This window comes from Lucilia cuprina, chromosome 3 (genome assembly GCF_022045245.1).
Source record: "Lucilia cuprina isolate Lc7/37 chromosome 3, ASM2204524v1, whole genome shotgun sequence".
NCBI classification, from domain to species: domain Eukaryota; kingdom Metazoa; phylum Arthropoda; class Insecta; order Diptera; family Calliphoridae; genus Lucilia; species Lucilia cuprina.
In genome coordinates this window covers 43,022,872-43,034,348 of record NC_060951.1, presented here as the reverse complement: position 1 = coordinate 43,034,348, position 11,477 = coordinate 43,022,872, and the positions used below count along the sequence as shown (strand labels likewise).

At 24.7% G+C, this 11,477-nt stretch overlaps 1 long non-coding RNA gene across 1 annotated transcript in view; it reads right to left on the bottom strand.

Moving 5' to 3' along the window:
• The window catches only part of LOC124419128, a 154,156-nt gene that overhangs the window by 661 nt on the left and 142,018 nt on the right, over positions 1 to 11,477 (bottom strand). The window lies entirely within an intron of this gene.

The window sequence follows — 11,477 nt, the reverse complement described above, 5'->3', positions numbered from 1 at the left end:
TAGTTAGTTAGTTAGTTAGTTAGTTAGTTAGTTAGTTAGTTAGTTAGTTAGTTAGTTAGTTAGTTAGTTAGTTAGTTAGTTAGTTAGTTAGTTAGTTAGTCAGTTAGTAAGCTAGTTAGTTAGTTAGTTAGTTAGTTTGTTGGTTGGTTAGTGATTAGTTAGAGTGGTTTAGTTATTGAAGGATGCGGGACAGGGCTAATTATGGTCTGATCTATAGTATAAACGTTCATCGTTTGCTGGTATTCTGAGCGTAAACTTTGATGGGGTCTACGTCAAATCATTGATCAATACTACACGGTTTCGTTGCTTCCAATATAACTGGTTCTAGAATAATTCATTGAATTAGTAAAAAACTGATACATTACAGCAACCAATTTATATAAGAAATCGTTCAACAAATTTACCGGAAATATAAAGTATATACAGTTTTAAGGCTAGACTTAAAAAAAGTGCAATGATTACAATCATGAATATTTTTCCAAATCTGGTTCTAGTCTTAACATATATACATTTGTTTTCTTAAAATACTTCAGAAAAAGTTCTCATGTTGAAAAATTGGAATATAATCATCGGTTAAAGAAAGAACTGAACAAAAGTGTAACCGCATATTTTTACTTTTTTTTATCAAATAATAGGATGATTAGATTCTTTTAAAGGTAAGTATTAGGAGCACATAAATTTCTGATAGAGAATGAACTACATAAGTAGATAAATTTAAAAATTTTAAAATAATCATATCAAGCTAATGTTAGATAAAAATATTTAAATTCTCATTTAAAATATTAAAACCAACAACAAACTACAACCATACATAATGCAAAACATTTTTTGTTTTCTTTTGTCCTATAATTCCTTATTATTAAAATGTATACATGCTGTTATGTTTTTGCTATTTTATATACATACACATACACATTACTTGTTTCAGCCGTGAGTTTTATAAGGCTGAGTTCTGTTTTGTTCTCTCTCATAACTGATATTTACTCTACATTTGTTTTTGTACGGTATGAATGTTTTTACATTTTAATTTCTTATTATGTTTTGTTGTGTTTTGTTTTTGTTTCTCAGTGATGATCAAGAAGTACAAACAAGAATATAATACATTGTACAATGTGCATACTTATTATTTCTCTGTTTAATATGTCTCTGTGTGGATAATGAAATAAATAATAATAATAAGAAATTATATTAAATTGATTTTTTCAACTTTCTTTAGTATAAGCAAAGAATATGAAGCAAATGGTACATATGTGTATATTCTGTATATCATATTCTTAAGTATTACTAAGTTAATAGTTAATGTTTTTGGGATTTTTTAAACAATAATTAAAGATTATTTTAATAAAGAATTTTTGTAAAATTTGCTTATAACATAAATTTACGAAAATTTAATTTTCCTTTAATAAAAGTTTTTTATAATATTTTTTTCATAGAAGATTTTTGATAAATTTTGTATAAATATAGAAAATTTTAACAAAAAATTTTTTTTTACAAAATATTTTTTAAAACTTCGTTTTATAGAAAATTTTTGAACAGTTTTATTAAAAGAATATTCATTAAATATTTTTTAAAGAAAATTAAAAAAAAATTTTTTTGATGAAAAATTTACATTTTATAGAAAATTTTCAATTAATTTTTTTTTAAGAAAATTTTCAATAAATTTTCTATTTATAGAAAACTTTCAATAAATATTCTTTTTACAGAATTAATTTTTTTAATGTTCCTATTTATAGAAAAATATTAATATGTTTTCTTTTATAGAAAGTTTTAATATATTTTAAATTTATAGTCTTATTTCGACTCTTTATAAAAAAAAATTATATAATTTTCGATTAATATTCTTTTCATACAATAGAACATTTAGAACATTTTACAATAAACTTTCTTTTTATTTAAAATTTAAAGAAAAAAATTTTTTTTTGATAGAAAATTTTCAATTAATTTTCTTTTTAAAGACAATTTTCATATTGTAGAAAATTTTCATTAAATTTTCTTTTTATAGAAAAATTTCAATAAATGTTCTTATTAAAGAAAAATTTAAATATATTTTCTATTTATAGAAAAATTTTAATATGTTTTCTTTTATAGAAAGTTTTTAATATATTTAAAATTTATAGAATATTTTGGTAACGTCTTATTTCGACTCTTTACAAAAAAAAAAAAAAAAATATATATAATTTTTAATCAATATTCTTTTCATAGAATAATTTCGATTTGTAGAACATTTTCAATAATTTTTTTTTTATAAGAAATTTTCCATTACTTTCTTTTTTATAGAAAATTTGCAATAAATTTTCTTTTCTAAATAAAAAAATGTTCTTTTTATTTAGAAATCTTTTTAGATTTCCATTCAAGAGAAAATATTTTATAAAAGTTTATTTCTTCAGAAAATAGAAAATAGTCGATAAATTTTCTATTCTGTTAAAAATGGTCGATAAATTTTCTTTTCTGTTTAAAGCTTTTCTTTTCTTTGCGACAGAAAATTTTCAATAAATTTACTTAGAAATAGAAATGTTCCATAAAATTACTTTTTATAGAAATTCATCCGTATATATATTTTATATTGAAAATATTTGATAATTTTTTTTTTATAAATTTTGTTAAATTAAAATTTTAAAAATAAACAGGTAAATCTGCGCTATTTTAAATTTGCAACTTAATACAAAGTTTTTTTCCTGACAATCAGGTCTGTCACAAAATTCCATTCTGATCGAAAGTGGAATTAGAACTTGTAAATAAATCAATAAAAACTTATAGAAATAAATTATTGTCAATTTTACGTTGAAAATGTAAAGTGATTTCTTTTTGAGAAAGTTGTAAATTTTTCTTTTTTGAAGTAGAATATTAGAAAAGATAATTCTACTTTTGATCGAAATAGAATTCTGTGACAGACCTAAATAATTTTACAATGTTGCTTCTTCATAGAAATTCAATTTTTGCGAAGTACTTAAAGTTTAAATTAAAACTTCTTAAATATTTTCTTATAAAATTCTTTTTTTAATTATAGAAAAAAAATAAAAAGTTGAAATATTTTCAACACATAAACCAAAATCGTTTTTTGTTTGGTTAAAAAAAAAATTCTTCAATGAAACATCAGTTTACCATTTCAAATACGCACTACTTTCTGTATTCGAAAAAAAAAAATGCAGCAAAAATTTTAAAGAAAACAAATTCAATAAAAGTATAAAAAAAAACAAATGAAAACCTTTCAATTTTTTTCTATACTTGTTTTGCCAATAAAAAAACAAAAAAAAGTTTTATGTTTTAACTTTTAGAAAACACCTGAGTATGTTTGTTCAACCCTGATCAAAGTTTTTTCGAAAACAATTCCTTTTTTCAAATATTTTTGTTAACAATAACAAAACAACAAAACAAAATATACAAACAAGAAAAACAAAAAGAACAAAAATGTTGAAGAAACCAAAAGACAACAAAATGAAAAATCAATCTTTATTGAAGGCTGATAAATAAAATTTTAGATGAAAGCAGAGTGATAGTTGTCAGTCGAATTGGCTAGGAAAGGTACTCTAAAAAATATTGCAATAGCTTAAAAAAATATATATATTATAAAAAGATTTCTGTAATATTCTTTAACTTTACTTAATATTTTCCAAAATTTACTTTTTTCTGGGATTTAAATACAAAAAGTGAAACATCAGTAATGTCACATGAAACATTGAAATATCATAGATTATGAAATACATACATATGTATGTTTATGTCAAGAGGCAGACGATTTGTATTAAATAAAATATTTGTAATATACATGTTTTTTTTATGCGCAATATTAAATAAAGTAAAACTTTTACCAAACAAAACTGTAGGGTATAACAAAATCAACAAGAAACTTTAAGTTGCAAGTGTTCAAGTTGTCAAGAATCCTTGCTGCAGTTAACATTTTAAAACAGAAATTTTAAAATGCCAAAGCTGAAATGAAAACTATAAATTTTTCTTGAAAATAATAGGTGTATTTTCGAAATAAGAAATAACATTTTTTACACGTATAGACAGAAACATTTTGGTAAGGATGAGTGTACCTACGTTGTATTTTGTTTTTTTTTTTTTTTTTTGAAGTAACGTTAAAGAGGTCACGATTTCAATGCACTTCTCTACATGTAAATGATTTAAAATTGTCATATTGTTGGTAAAAACTTTAAAGTTTTTGTGGTTGAAATAAGAAACTTAAATTTTATATTTAATTTCTTATTAGTAGAGACTATAGGTCAGACTACAGAAAAAGCTAACAAAGCTAAAGACTAAAGAAAATTATACAGAAGCTATAGATCAAATACTACAGACTAAAAATAAGCTACTGCCCCATCGACACTGTAAATGAAACAATAGATGCTACTAACTATATTGCAGATAATACACAAGACAATAGTCCAGACTATACATATGTAAGTCTATGGATGAGACATAACTTCCATACTATTCATATATAGTAAATCTGGAAAATAAACATGAATATTGTCCAGATTTATAGGCAGATTTTAAGTAGTGAACAATATCGACTAGTAGACGAAGCCATAGTCCAAACTGTAGATCAGGTTGCAGTACTGTCTATATATGAGACAATATGCCAAGTTACCGATGTCTCTGTAGTTCATATTGATGATATTTTTGTATCCAAAGTAAGACCATATCCTAGACTATTGATGAGAATATAGTCGTAACAAGAGTCCACCTATAGTCATTATAGTCCTGCCTATAGACTAGACAATATGGAAAAAAATCCATAGGCGAATCATCAGTCCAGGTTATATAATATTAAAACTATTAAATTATCCCATAAAAAAAGTTATAACACTTTAAAGCTCACTTACAAATCGACTAAAATCACTAGTAATACTAAAGTATGACTCGCTTTTTTTTCCAACAACAATTAATACCAAATTGTATCACGTGTATAGAATCATTATATGCTCTTAACATTAAATTTACTAAAAAAAATTAAAATAAAATAAAAAACATACAGGTCCTTTTTATAAATGTAGTTCTGCACTTAAATATATCTTTTCCATACCCTTACGGCTCTATTCGTATATACACTTAATTTTTCGTATGTACATTCATTTCGAACATGGATTCATTTATAAATAACTACTAGCACATACATATGTATGTACATTAAGTAGTTGGGCAAAAAATAAAGTGAGAGAGAGAAATAAATGAAAATAAAAAGAACATTCTTCATCAATCTTATTTAAGCTGGATTTTTCAACAGTCACGTATCTATACGAACATAAACTTACAAGACATAAAATTAAGTGAAACAAGAGCAAAAATGAACGAAAAAAAAGAATACAGTCACTAAATAATACATCAATAATTTATAACATGAATGTGCAAATACACCAGACTGGATTACTGACATTCATACATACACATGTTTTGCACAGAACACCTTTATGAACACATTTTTTTTTTTCAAAATTTTATATTTCTGTAATTGTCTTTTGGAACTTGCTGATGTCCTTGTAAAAGAAATATTTGGTAATTGCGAGCATTCTTTTGATTAATTTTAAGTTTTCAATTAAAATAATTACATTTTATGTGAGCTATGTTTGGTAGATTTAATTCTGATATAGATAAGAATATTTCGATTAGAAAAATTACCAATAAAGGAAATATAATTAAATTTAGAAGAAGAAGTTAAGAAGAGTCCTGGGCTATAGACGAGAATTTGCTACTGACTTTAGGCTGGAAAAACTAGACTCTTGTTCATATTATAAAACAGACCCATGATGAGAAAGTATAGCAAAGACAATAGTCTCTAAAGACCTGAAAACTTAGTTCAGTCTGTAAACGAGGCTATAGTTTACACCAGAAAAAAGGAAATGTAGTACAAATTGGACGATTGGAGTACAGGCAGATTCAGATGAGACAAAAGTTCAGACTATAAAAGGCACTATTATCCAGACTAGTCAAGGATATAGTCGAAACTTTAGAGGTGACTACAGCTCAAAGCATACAGGGGCCTGTAGTCTAGACTACAGTTGATAAAAAGACAAAGTAAATCTATAGACTATAGTCCAGACTATAGGGGCTGTATTCCAGACTACAGACGAGATTTCATTCCAGACTAAAGACGAGATTTCATTCCAAACTATATACGAGACTATAGACGAGTCTTTAATCTACACTATAGTCCATACTATGTACGAGCCTCTAGTCTGGACTATAGTCCAGGTTATAGACGAGACTATTATCCAGACCAAAGACGAGGCTTCATTCCAATTTTAGATGAGTCTCTAATTTAGACTATAGTCCAGACTATAGACGAGATTATAGTCCTTACTATAGACAAGCATAAAGGCCAAACTCTAGATCGTCTCAACTAAAGACAAAACTATAGCTCAGACTCAAGACGAAAGTACATTCCAGGATATATAGGAGCCTATAATCTTGACTATAGACGAGCTTTTAGTCGAGACTATAGTCCAGGGTAAAGACGAGAATCCAGACTATAAACAAGACTATAGAAAAGCATGAAGGCCAGACTGTAGATAAGACTATAGTCCAAACTATAGACGAGCATTAAGTCCAGGCTCTAGGAGAGACTATAGTCCAGATTATAGACTAAACTATATTACAAAAACGGGCTTTATACTATAATATTAACTATAATCGAGACTTCAGATCAGACTTAATCCCAGAATTTAATCTTCCCTATAGTCTAATCTATCGTCTATTTCCTGTATAGACCTTTCTCTAGTCTTTACCATAATCTCATCTATTGTATACATGAAATAAATAAAAAAGTAAAAAGTAGGTAAAAGTATCAAAAAATATAATTTCTGACTACTTTTTATATAAATTGGCTTTATAACACAAAAAATATTACTCTTTTTTTTTGCCTAATATCAGAAAATTTTCCTGTCAGTTATACAACAATTATTCGAACAAAAAATATAATTTTTTAACATAAAAATTTTAATTAAATCAAGAAATATAATAAAAAATATAACTCTATGCTAAATATTTCTGTTTGGTGATGTTTTTTATTATAATGTTTAATTTTATTTAACAACAATTACGTGCATTTTTTTATTTACATTTATTTATATCAAAATTAAATTTATTGCATCAATTGTTTGTTAGTTTTATAGTTTTTTTTTTTTTTAATTTTAAAATTTAAAGTGATACACATAATCACAATTTTACATATAAGTATTAAATATATACAATTACAAACAAACACACAAATGAATAAATAACAAATGATGTTTATACACAAACACACTAAATATGTGTTTGTATGTAAGTATACATATCACATTTATATATAAACAGATATAGAAACATAAATACACAGTTATGTAGATACACTTTCACAATCACTTTAAACAAATAAATATACATTTTTAATGTAAGTATGACTTTGTGTGAGTATGAGTGTGTATGGTGTAACTTTGTATAATATTGTATTTATTTATTTGTAGAGGTATAATTGTGTCTGTATGTATGCATATGTTTTCATTTGTGTAAGTAAGCTCAAACATATTAAATACAACTTGTGTACTCAACATAATTTATATTCTAAATTAAAATACAGGTCAAGTTGTTAAGCCACTTCTGAAATTGCATATAAAATTATATAAAATAACAGAAACGACTACAAAAACAACAACAACAATAGTTTACAAGTACATACATATATATGTATGTTTCTGTATGAAATTATATGTATGTATTTATGTTTATGAGATTTACTGAAACGAATGTATATACATAAATGTGTGTATGTACGTAATTGTTTTTACATGTACACCATAATGTATGAGTAATATTTAAAATATGGCATCAAGCATACGCATACGTATCACATAATTTAGATGTCAAAAGTTGCTGCATAAATTTTTAGGCTTAAAAATAATGAAAAGTTCATAATGACATGTAATTAATATTCTAGAAGAATATTGATAGTGGTTATAGGTAAATAATTTAATCGAAAGAATTTAAATCAGATGTTAATAAAAAACAGTTTCAATATTATATTTGATCTAAATTAGAACATGTACTACAGTTTTTTTATTTAATTTTTAGCAAAGCTTAGAATTTTAACAAAACCTTATGCATATTAGAGTAATTTAAAAGATATGACTATAGACCTTATATTGTACATATTATTGTAATCAGACCTTTAAATTATATCAATTTTTAGAGTACCTTTAATCTATTTAGACTTTATACATGTCCACAGTCCATACTATAAATGAGACAATAGACCGGAGTATAGCACTACTATAGACAATAATATTAAAATGTATACATACAAATGTATAGAATATGTACGAGGCTATCGAAATCTCTATAGTTCAGTTTACTGATAAGATTACACTTTAGGAGATATTATAATCTAATCTACAGTCAGAAGGAGAGAATTTATTCACCCATAATGCAGAGAATGGAATACTACAAGACCAGATTATTGTATATTTTTTATCAAGAGCAATATTATTATGGACTAATATTGCTGAATATAAACAAGAGCATTAACTCTTTTACGTCCGAGATTGTATATATTTCTGCAGCCTGCACAATAAATAGTTCTTTAGTAGCGCCTATAGGCAAGCTGTGAATCATAACAGTCTAGAATGTAGACTAGTCTAGAGTACAGACTACAAACTATCCCATTTTATATATTAGTCCTTTTTATAATCCAAAGTGCAAAGTATAGACTACTGCATGGTCCAGGCCAAAGTATAACAAGTAGTCTGACTCTCACATAAAGAAGAGTAAAGTTTTTTGACAAAGTTTAAGGATCGTACTCGAAATTTCTGCTATCTATAAAAAATATGTATTTTTGTTTAATAGATTCATTACAATTTTTACATAATTTTTTTTTTAATTTTCCTAAACTGGAAAAAATATTTTCTTTTTAGTGTTTTGACAATTTACTTTTCAGTGTTTTGACAATTTTTAAGGACCGTACGCGAAATTTTTGCTATTATAAAAAATATGTATTTTTTAATAGATTCATTACAATTTTCACACATTTTTTTTTTTATTTTCCTAAACTGGAAAAAATATTTTCTATTTATTGACATTTCATTTTTGAATTAAATTAAAAATTGTATTTTTTTTTATAAAACTCTGTGTGTTTAGGTACGTTTTCATTTATATTTGGATAAAATGTAAAAGGAAAGCACCTCCTTACTATATCCTACAGTACTAGACTCATATTAAGGTGTAACGATTGACTCAGCATCAATTTCTGAATTGATTTAATAATGTCTGTCCGTCCGTTTCGAACGAACCCTTAAATTTAGCACTCATAAATATAAATCTATCCAGTACATTTTATCGGGATGGGTCCAAATTTGCTCCTATCCACAAAAATGAATCACATTTAATATTCATAACTGGTGAAGGGTATCAATCATATGGTCGGCCATGCCCTACTATACATTTCTATTTGTTGACATATATTTATGCAATAAAATAAAAGTTAACTTAAAATTAAAACAACTTTTGTTATATTTTTTAAAATAGATGTAAATACTTGATTGTCATCCAATCAAATTTGTTTTCACATTAAAGCACATTATTTTTAAATATTGACTTAAAAAATTTATATTTAAAATTAATTATAAATAGTATTTACATTAAAAAGTAACAATAATAAAATTGCTAAATGGACAATTATATTGTGTACATTGTGTTATTAATTTTATTATTACATACATATATGTATGTATGTATGAATTTATGTATATATGTATGTATTTTCTTTTCATATACCAAACAATTATAAGTTAAATTTTGTTTATCCATGTATGATTGAAATTGACCACAAACATACCAAAGCCACCACAATAATAATTTTATTTTAATAAAAAATAAAAATTATAAATATGAATTTTATTAATGATTAAGGAATTTAGGTTATTTTTACAATAAAATTAATATAAATACCATAAATTAATAATATTGTTTTACTATTTAATTCTTAAATAAACGTAAGTATAAACATATAATATAAATACATTGAAAAGCAATAGATAGTTTCAGCCAAGTTGTAATATTGCTGTTATATTTTAAAATGGTTATTTCAAACATTTGTTTCAAAAACATTTTTATCAATATAATATATTTAATTTATTTCTTTCTGTGTATTTTTTATGTTAAAATATTTAACTGCAAAACAGTTGACATGCATATGATGAAGATAAATGTTTATCTGTGAATAGTTTTAAAATTTGTTTTATAAAATATCTTTGTTGGCATTCTTAAATATTGTTTATTTAAATTTTGTATTTTATTTAATGTTTAGTTCTTTAAAACTCCATTTTAACCACAATTATTTTTGAATTTGTTTAAAACACTTTTAGATTACCTAATTTAATCAATGTTCTTAGATATAATTTTGTAAATTCCAAACACAAGTATTTGCTTAAAATATTCAAATATTCTATTATATTATTTCGTTTTTTTGACAATTTATAAAATTACTAACAAAAGAATTCCCAAAATTATTAAATTCTACATTTAAATTTAGTTTAAATTTTTATTTACTATTTAAATGTTGATTTTAAAATATAATTATTTAGTGCCAAAATTAGACAAAATTAAATTATTTATCTTGAGGATAAATTTCTAAATTATTTTAGATAATTAATTATATATTAAAATCTATATTTTATACTATAATCAAAACTAGCCCAGCAAAAACTAGGTAATGGCTTTCTATTGTAATTGCTTACCTAACAACATACTTTTCAATAACTACCACATATGATCTGGATTACATAGAAGTAATCGAATAAGGACTTACTAATAATGTGTTATATAAATACATTCTAATTCATTAGCCATCTTGCCAGTGAATATACAGATGCTGTATACATTTATTCATGTCATTTACAATGACTACTTTTTCTAATTACTTGTAATCGTTTGTGGTAAGAAATTGCCTCCAATGACATCAACGTGTTAAAATAATGACTTAAACTGCTATTGTGTAAGTAAGGTTTAGCATTTTAACTTCATACATGGTAATCAAAGTTTTTACTGGTAGTGTCCAGAAAATAGCTCACAATATTGTACAGACTAGTCTATTGTATTATCTATTGTTCAGACTTTAGTGCAGACTATAGTCCAGATTATATTCAAGATGAAAATCATACTACCATCAAACTAGAATATTCAAAATCCCCATATTCAAGACTAGACAATATCCCCGAGTTTATAGTATAGTCTAGACAGTAGATCAGACGATATTCAAGAATGTAGATTATGGTTTAGTCTAGACAGTATTTCAGGCAATAGGCAAGCCTACGGTACAGACAATAGTTCACATAATATTCCAAACTATAATCTGAGACATATTCTAAACTAAATTAATACGAAAGAAAAAACTACAACTACTCACTAGTTAACACTGTAGCCTTAAAAAAAGTCGGACTAAGACTAGACTCTAGAGTATAATACATTCAGTTGCCGATAATATATAACAGTCCGTTCAGAGAAAA